The 10,137-nt window shown below is 36.7% G+C and overlaps 1 long non-coding RNA gene across 2 annotated transcripts in view; it reads left to right on the top strand.

Annotated features, from left to right (window-relative positions):
• LOC127548106 (uncharacterized) overlaps positions 1-6,411 on the top strand; it is a 748,785-nt gene extending 742,374 nt beyond the window's left edge. For both annotated transcript variants that reach the window (XR_007950318.1, XR_007950319.1), the window contains 2 exons: positions 5,055-5,124; positions 5,640-6,411. This is a non-coding gene — a long non-coding RNA (uncharacterized LOC127548106). The remainder of the gene's footprint in view (positions 1-5,054; positions 5,125-5,639) is intronic.
• The last annotated feature ends 3,726 nt before the right edge of the window (positions 6,412-10,137 follow it).

Consider the following 10,137-nt stretch of genomic DNA (forward strand, 5'->3'; position numbering starts at 1 on the left):
TCCTAGAAAAGACCCCTCAAGTAGAAGATTTTTCATCCAAATAAAATTGGACACTGAAGGGGTATCTAAAGAGGTACAAGAGGAGTTGGGAGGTGGGCACAAAAAATGAAGTTGTAACCTTTTTGCCAACTACATGCTCAGGAAAAGAAAAAGAAATCAAGATTTCCTCTTTTTCTTCTTTCCCACTTCAGAATTCTGGTTTTTAGTACTAACATTATAATACATATAGACTTTTATAGACTAGACAGAGAACTGAGCCACAATATGTAATACTTTATATAGAGAAAAATATCAAGTTCTGAACAACGGACTGAGTTTTGAGAATAACTGGCTTATAAATTGGGCCTGCCTATATAGTAATGTTTAAATTATACTAATATATCAACAATTGAAATTGAAGTATACATAAGTGTACTCCATTAAAGACTTACTCTGATGCACCATGGTGGGAGTTAACTTTGGTTCTTAAAGCTCTGGCAAAAAAATCACAAAGACTGGCAGGTTTTAAATGGCTATAAATACTTTAAGTACAGGCCCAGAAACTAATGGTATATATGTTGTCTGAGGACCAACATGTTCAAAGATGTTCACTCCCTGATTGATTGTAGGTCAGTAAACTGTTCACTTATAAGGGGTTACTAAGGTGGTCTTCTGATTGATATAGTTATCCCATTCAGTGGTGGTGAATGGAGTACCCACACCCAAACCCATAAAATCATTGATCCTTGAAGAGAAGTGGATATGAGTAGAGTGTTACAATTCAAATACTCCACATTATAAAGAGAAAATAAGTCCATTGTAAGGTACAGTAGATATATGAGGTGTACCTTGGAGCCTAAGAACATTTTTTCTTAGACAAAGCTTTCCTTCTAGGTTATTTTAAGCTGCATTATTTGAGGACATTTTGGATGAATATTAGTTGTATGTTATTTGATGGGTAAATAATATGAATATGTTGGGAGATTCATCAAGATCTGATTTATCTCTACACCCCCTTTCACCACAGAGCTCTAGTTGCAGGTTGTTCTACTTTTACTGAATCCTTTCCTTCTTCAGAAGATGTTGATAAAGTCTGTCTCTAAGCGTCTACTGTCTGAACAATAGAAGTCAAGAACTTTCAACTTGGGATTGATCAAGTTAAAGAAGGTTTTCTTTCAGTAATACTCCAATTCGTTCACATACAAGCACATATCCATCACTGTGATGTGCTTGCTCAGGAACTGCAGCAATGCCCCAGAGCTTGCTTTTTATTAGGCATGGCCAATTCATTCTCAAGAGTGCTAGTCACTAGCCTGTGCTTAGAAAAGGAAAGAGAATGGCAGAAGGTAGCTAGCAATTGGACCTTCAAGAACTTAGGCCATTTGGGCAAGCACATAATATTTGTCAAGAGTTTCTCCTGTAAGATTTTTGTTCCAGTTCTGGAAGTTCAACAGAGAGATTTAAAAAGGATTCAGCCATTTTGCATCTTATTATTATGGACCACAAGTGAGATAGCATTCTTCTATACTTTCAATCACCAGTTATCTAGCAGGCAACCTTAACTTGGAACAATAAGATGGATTCCCTAGATCTTTCCAGTGAGGTACAAGGGACATGGGTGGTTCCTTTGACCAAGATCACTTCCCTGTAACATCATTAAGTTGAAAGGGGGCTTTTCAAGCTACTCAGGGTTTCCACAGTTTAATTTCCCCAATCATAAAAAAAAATTTCCTTATAAGTACAAAATAGCATGCATAAGCATCCAAAAATAGTCACTAAATACTTTCTTCAATATGTCTTTTTATTTTTAAACTCAAGCTTTGATGGATTTAAAAAAAAAAAATCCTCTCTGCAATTTGTAAATTGCAGACCCAAATTCTTTCTTATTATAATGCCACAGTAGAAAATTCAATGTATGCAATAAAAAATACTATTTGAAAATTTCAATTAAGCCACTTCAAAAGGGACATAAAATATTTTATCATGCACTTGATATCTTCTAATGAAAGCATTTATCTACATATATTTTTATTTCCTGGTTGTCATTCCTAAAATCTAAGAGATACATTCAGTTTGGAGAATACTCGAAAGAACCATAATACTAGAATGAAGTAAATAAATAATTGCCCTTTAATATAACTAGTAAAATTTAACTGGATATCTAAAGCCTAATTATGTTACTTATACTCTGTGACCTGTGGCATTGTTTGCCCTTCCAGAAATTAGTTAAATGAAATTATTTATTTTATTCCAGTCCTTAACAGTCAGAATTGATAATGTGCTACCCACTCTGCCCACAACTTTGCACAAGCCATACCCCATAATAAGCTTGAGAGAGCATGCAGTATATAGTTGTTAAAAGGCACATAGAGTTTTTCAGAGAAATAGGAGAACAATTGAAGGAAGGTGAAAGAAAAGAACTCTCAGACTTCCGAGTTCAGGAAGATTCAGTAGAATTTCCTAGGGTGTCACTCTGGGGCTTAAAAAACAAAAAATCTAGCATGCCATATCAATGTTTTCTGCAATTAAAGGAGCAACTACAGGTTGGATAGATTCAAAATTGCTTACCGAGTTGTTTGTACCTGATAAGTCTCCTGAGGCCTCAGACACAGGAATTGGCCAGAGTTTTCCCTCCTTAATGCCTAATGAACATTAGTAGTGGCATCTTATTAGGTATCTATCCCTGTGTCATTCCCTTAAAATCATAAGGCATTGTCACCCAATTAAAAATCTTCACTTTTTGTATGTCAAAGGGAAACAGCCCGGATACTCAAAAGAAATTCCTTAGGTATTGCTGAAGAGAGAGGGAGGAAAAGGACGAGGGGAGGAGGGGCTGGGTGGAGTGCAAAGAGGCATTGTATTTAACCACAAGTAGCCAATATTTGCGACCTAAAAATAACATCTTTTGCATATACATTCTTATTGTCTCTTATTCTCCTGTCAAATAGACAGGTTATTTTATACTCATCGGCAAAACTAATTGACTATCCAATCAGGTATGAGCTGGAAAAGAATTCTTTGCAGTTACAGGAAAATGCTTTTCCTTAAAGATGCCAGGTAAATAGCCCTTATTGGTTGTATTTTCCTGAAAGGAAATGTAATCTGATACTTTCTTTCCTAGGATCTCAGGGAAAAAAAAAAAAAAAACAACTCTTTTCACCCAGTTCAAACATTCTATTAAAAAAAAATGGCTTAGAATGCATTATATAAAATCTGTTCTACATAATCATATTTTCATTCATAATTGTTTTGTGTCTTTGAGAGCTTTTACTTTCATTCGCTGAGACATCTGCCCAACTCATACCTAAGGATGCTGGATTTGGGACCATTCCCACAAGAGGGTTTTCCTCCGCCACCCCTAACCCTGTCTCTAGGAATTAGATTATTAAGGGCCAAGAGGATTTCCACTACAGGATTATCCACGTGAGGGCAGTGTAGCTACCCACCTCCCAGGGAAGGGAGTTCAAAGAGTCAAACTTTTCCTTTGAAAGCTAGTTTTTCAGCTGCCTACAATCCATTTCTGGTTTTAGATGTGATCTTCTCTCTAGCTTTGAATAAGGAGATAAGATCATTTTTACTATTCATACCTTTCAACTCTGCTTACAGTAAACCACATCTCTCATTTTACATTACAATTCTAGTGAGTTTCCCTCCCTTGTCCTCAGATTTAGTCTAGAGCATATCGGGGAGGAGATTAATTTTTGGAGGACGAGGGGATTTGGGGAAACTTGGATTTGACGGGGGTCAAAACCGGCAGCAAACAGCCAACCCTCGAGCCTTCTAAGTAGGATGACGCTCTCTTGTTCTTTCCAGCCGTTTTAGCTGTTCCTTGGGCAGAGTTCAGCTTTGGGCACTGAGCTGGACCAGTCGCACGCAAGGTAGCAAACACCTCCGAGCAGGTCCAAGCTGCTGTTGGGAGAGGGATGCGGGATGCGTGGCAGGAGAGGGGGCTGACAACAATTAGCACATGCTACCCATTAACAAATGAGGATTACAGTGGAGCCGGCGTGGCAGGCCGCCAACAGTGTGATAGTTACGGGGCAGTGTAATTTCTAACGAATGTGAGCGCGGGATTAGTAACAATATTCGACAAAACGTTGCCTGCATTCTCTTATGGCTTTCATTACCAAATTGAAAATCTGTGTAGATTTCTGAAAATTACTTTTAAATGTAGCCAATCTCCTAGACTGCAAGGCTTGATTTGCTGGTGAGGGAGCCCTGCTGTGAGATTTTAATGAAAGATCATAGTGGCCCTCCAAGACCGCCAAAGAGCTATGGGCCCTGGAAGACCTGAAATAATCTGTTTTACTTTTAATGGCAGCCATTTTATATTCATTAAGATCAAAATGCAGTTTTGCAGGCAAATTGCAAAGCTGTTCCACTCACAGCTTGAGAAGCTGGAGGCCCTACAGCTTTTTATCTTGTTCATAAGCAAATATGCAGTTAATATCTTTTAATATGCTTTGATGCCTGGTACCTTATGGGTACATTGTACTAGAGGTTAGAGAACTGCATGTTTCCTTGGCACTGACAGCAATGAACTAAAGCAGTACCCCCTTTTATTTCCATAATGACAGGAGAAAGGAGTCTCCTTTTTAAAAAATTCTCATCCCCACCCCCCAAAAATATGAGCTCCGGCTCAAATAAATTGTAAAGCATTGTGTACTGTATGTTCAGGGTCTCAGAGAAGACAACATTTTTTCACTGGGATCCATCTGTTGGTGGTTCATATTATTTAAATTTATACAGCCACATTATTTAAATGTAAACAGCCAAATAAGATAGGATCAAATCATTGGCATCTGGAAACTGTGCTGTTATCCTCTTTGATTGTGAGGTTGTCTGCATTAATAATGGAGTTCTAAAGACTGTGATTCTACCTGATATACTGTATGACCTTAACAGTTGTGATTTTATCAGGGTTTCACTGTACTAGAAAATGAAGGTATTTTGCAGCTCATTTCCAGCAAGGCTAGTTTGCATTATCTCCTGTCCAGAGCAGTCCTGCCAGTTTTGAATGTTCTAAAATATCTTTTTTTCCTTTCTTTCTTTTTCTTGGGTTTTCAACTATACAGCTATACTTCCGGTCCAGAGCCATGTTGCAGATTAAACCTCATCAGATTACTTTCAGAGGCTAAACGGCAGGTATGGTTCGGTTACCAGAAATCTTTCCAAACTCTTAAGGATGTCTTGGAAAGCTACTTTCACCTTAACTGTCCCCCTGGCCCGTGAGCCACAATTAGCATGAATTCTAACGTCATCACTCAACACTATTGGTTAGTTTTGAAGTGAAGCTTAGAAGCGTTCCCTTCCTCCCCTTCTCTTCAGTCTATTGTAAAAATGAGAGTTTGGGATAGTCCCGGGTAGGATGAAGAGGGAGTTTTGCTGCAAGTACTGTCCAAAGATTCAGAAGCCAGGCAGGTCTTGCCAGCAGCCAGATGGAAGGTCTCAGGTTTCTCCCTCCCCCCTCCCCCCTTTTCCCCTCAAACCCCTTTGGTTTTGAATACTGACAGTCTCTTAGGGTGGAGTTGGGGAAGGGGGAGGGAGAGAAGAGTGAAGGAAGGTATTGAGTGTTGAAGAGGGTGAGAAGTAGAGAAGGGAATTCAGCCTTTATCTAACAGAAGGTGCTCTAACAACGTATTGTTTTTTTCAACTTTTAGCCTAAGAAGATCCATTGGCGAAAGGAGCACTATTGAAACCAGTTGATTTAAGGATTGGTGTCAGCCCCTTATGGGAAGTTAATACCCATTGTGCTGTCTCCAAAAAAATAACGTGCATTAAGACAGCTCTATCCAAAGGGCAGGCTCTGTGTCCCCAGGCCCTCCCAACCTTTGTACATATCTGTGCCCCACAGGCATATTATAATATTGTATGACATGTTTACAAGTTCTAACATCTTACTTTGTGCAACTGCATAGCTTCCTTGCAGGGCTGGAGAACTTGAGGCTTTGAATGTCTGGCAAAGATGAGGGAATTTGATAACCTCCTCTCTTTGGGTCTTAGGGCGAGGTGAATGCGTCTGGCCTGCCAAGGCACAATTTAATGGGCTTCTGAAAACACTCAAAAGGCAGACATAAATGTGTGGATGGGCAGTCAGCCAGAGTGACCTGGGGGATGGGGCCAGTCTGATTTTAAGCAGGGTAAGGTCGTGAAGGAATGTTTTAGGACAAAGCTGGCTGGGGGGAGTTGGGGGAGTGCTCTGAAAGCCTAATGTTTGACTGTAAAGGATTTACAGAGCTCTGTAACTTAAGAGCTAAAGCATTCCCACCTGTCCAACTCTAAAAGGAAAATGGAAAATGGAAAGAACATATAATTAATTTCAATTACAAGCCTCACATATCTCTGCTCAGATAGGCACTATCTGCATTTCCTGTCACTTTGGTGAGACCCAATACAAAAGTCACATTAAATTTTTTTTCTAAAGTAACACCATCCATATTGTGTCTCTGCTCTCCAATTTTTTTTTTTAAGATTTTAGAATTTGCTTTAAAAAAAAAAAAACAGATTTTTACCTTAATTTGACTTTAAAAAAATAGTATTTTGTACATACAAGGTAACATGTGAGGCCTCCAGAAGTTACAAGGTTACTATTGGTTAGGGGAGAAACAAGAAGACTATAAATAAAAAGAATACAAGGTAAAAGCTAAAAGCTAGGTGAAATAGTGACATGGTGACTTTCAAGCCATTTTATTCAAATAAGAATGATTTCTTTTTCTTTGTGCTGCTGAGTACACCATAAAATGGATATTAATGTATAGAGGATTACTTCTAATCTTAGCTCCTCTAGGACCTTTAGAAAGCCAAAATCAATGTTTATTTGAGAAAGCATTTCCAAATTACCCCTCTTCTTTATTACTATGGCTCATACATATGTCTTTTCATCCTTTGAAAAATAATATGGAAATTGTTCTAAAATTCAATAACCTGTTTTTGTTTAGGCTCCATGATTGCATTCCTTTTCTTAAAAGACCAAAGACTAACCTAATTTCCTTTTCTTGATCTAGTTGTTAGACTGGTCATTCAGGGGAATGCCATGAGCATAGTATACTTGGATTTCAGGAAAAAAATTGAAAAAGCTTCTCCTACTATGCTTGTGGACAAAATGGAAAGATGTAAGCCAGATGATAGTGCAACTATATGGATTTGGGACTAGTTAAATAGTCAGTAGTGACTCACTGTACGTTTAAAAAGATGTCTCTACTTGATTGTTGTAGGGATCTCTCTTTGATCCTCTGATTTTTTTAAAAATTAATTTGCTTGTTCATTCATTCATTTATTTGTTTATATTAAAAACTGTTTATCACATCTATAAGGGAAATAGTACCAAAAAGAACCACTGACAAATTATATGATAGGATCCCAGGAAGATCTTGACAGGTAACATTACTGGGATGAATCTGATTAAATGAACTTTAACAGCAATAAATATAAATTCTCATATTTGGGTTCAAAAAATCAATTGTATGGAGTGGGGAGGGAGCATTTATCTAGTAACTATTATTTGCCAGGCATTGGGATAAACACTTTGCAAATGTTATCTCATTTGATAATTGTGATAATCTGATAATAAGTATGATAAGGCATAATTAAACAATATACCAGTAAAAGAGAAAAGATGGGATGGGGGAGAAGGAGAGGTTAGTAACTCTACATGAATCAGTAGAATAATGTGATAGTCAAAAAGTGAATGGATTTTAAATTGACTTTGAGAGGAGGAGAGTTTCTGGCAGTCTTACTGCATTCTGCTCCAATCAGATCATATCTAGACTATTATATTCCTTCTGGGTGCCACATTTTCAGAATGTATTGACAGAGTGTGTTCCAATGAGTATGATCAAGGTTCTGAGAAAACTGAAGATATAAGAATCAATTAAAGAAATTTGAGAAAGAAAATTTAGACGGGGGTTGGGTGAGACATTGTTAGAGTCTTCAAATGTTTGTAAGGTTATCACGTGGAAGAGTGATAAGACTCTTCATTTTTGGCCACAAGTAGGAGAATTAGAGGCTAGATTTGCTTTAGGGTCTTCTTGATTCCAGGTTCAATGTTTTATCTACCATATCACTTAGTTACTTCTAGGATACTAAATAATAACTGGTAGCAAGCTGATAGAAATTACCGAGGCAGATTTAATCTAGATGTAAGGAAAAAGTCAATAATAAAAGCCATCCTGATGTGGAAATGACTGCTTCTGGAAATAGTGTAATTTTATTCAGTAGAGGTCTCAAAGAGAGAACTTAAAAAACAGTATTATTTGTAAATTTTATTTATACACCATGGTCATTTCCAGATATAGTTGTAGTTCTTTTTGTCCATAATGGTTGTGCCAGTTCTCAATTCCACGCAGAGTAGTAGTAAAAAGAGTGTTGGATTTGGAATCAGCAAAACTCTTGGGATTTGTGTCAGGAAGACTGGATAGAATCCTATTGGATAATTACTAGCTTGTCCATAGTTATTGTGGGTAAGACAAATCATTTTATCCATCTGATCATAGGTTTTTCATCTGAAAGAAATGAGGGAAATTATACTTGAACTATTTAGTTCATAGATAGGGTCATTGTGAGAAAAGCAATTGGTAAATTATTAAATATTGTATTGATATCAGATAAAAATAAACACAGCATATAGGCATTGGACTGGCATTCAGGAGTATATGAATTCAAATCCAGTCTTTTCAAATCTTATTATTAGCTAACACAATTTACTCAACCTCTTTCAGACTCAGTGTCTTTATCTTAAAATGAAGATCATAAAGCAGCAAGGTAGTCTAGCAGATGGGGCACTAGACCTGAAATCAGGAAGTTCGATCATTTTTCAGTCATGTCTGACTTTGTGATTTGCCATTTCTTCTCTACTCCGGAAGATCTAAGTTCAAAAACAGGCTCAGACACTTGTTGTGTGATCAGACTAGTTGTGTGATCCCGAGCAAGTCACTTAACCTAAGTGTCCTCCACTGTAAAAAGACCTGGAGAAGGAAACGACAAATCCACTCCAGTATTTTTGCCAGGAAAAGCCTTTCAGTGAATCATGAACAATTGGACATTCCTGAAATGATTGATCAAGGATAAAAATAGCAATAATAGCATATTATTATAATTAATATAATAATTCCCAGCATTGTAAAGATCAATTGAAAAATATTTATAAAGCATTTTGAAAGCCCTAAGGTATTCAATAAATACTATCTAATATTAAATTATTAATAATACCTATAAAGTACATGGAATAAAAACTTTTAAAATGTGGAGCTGAAAAGGAGCAAATCAAAACCCAGTGATAAAGTACATATCATCCCCATTATTGCATCTGCCACTAAAGCTGTCCTGAAGATACTGCAGTGAACTTATAGATATTTACCTCTCACCATTTTTATTCAACTATAAAAAAAGCACTTATTTTAACTTCTTATTCACTATTCTGCCAAACATTAGACATAAAAGAACAATATCAGGATACATATTTGTCCCTAAACCATTTAGATTTAAACTATACCAAATATAAGAATAATATTAGTATTATCATTATATAACATTTATATAATACTTTGAGATTTATAAAGTACTTTAAAAGATCTCATTTTATCCTATTGAAAACACCAGGAGTTAAGTGCCATCATTATCCCCATTTTAAAGATATTGAAGTGAGCAGAAGTGAAGTGACTTGCATAGAGTCAAGTGGCTAATAAATATCTGAGGCCGGGTTTGATTTTAGGTCTTCCCAATTCTAGATCTGTTTTTTCATTGCATCACCTAGACAGCTCTAAGTAATAACTAATAACTCGTACCTAATGGATAGAAGTTGCAGAGAAACAGATTTCAGCTAAATTTAAAGAAAAAAAGGCAATAAAAATCATTTAAATGTGGAATAGTATTTCTATTCACTGGAGGTCTCAAAAAGAGAGTTGAATGACAATCTTAAAAAACATCATCAACAACACAATTTTGTCTTGAAATTTACTTGTGCTTCACAGTCATTTCCAGATATAGTTGCAATTTCCCCCCCAGAATGGTTGCATCAATTCATTACACCAGTTCATCAGTTCATAATGAACAAATTCTTAGTGTGCCTTTTGGATGATGACTCATCAAGGCTGTTAAAGAGAGTGTTTCTATTTAGGCACAGGTTAGATAAAATAGGTTTCCTAGGCAATAGTCAGATAT

This window comes from Antechinus flavipes, chromosome 2, assembly GCF_016432865.1.
Source record: "Antechinus flavipes isolate AdamAnt ecotype Samford, QLD, Australia chromosome 2, AdamAnt_v2, whole genome shotgun sequence".
In the NCBI taxonomy this organism is placed as follows: Eukaryota; Metazoa; Chordata; class Mammalia; order Dasyuromorphia; family Dasyuridae; genus Antechinus; species Antechinus flavipes.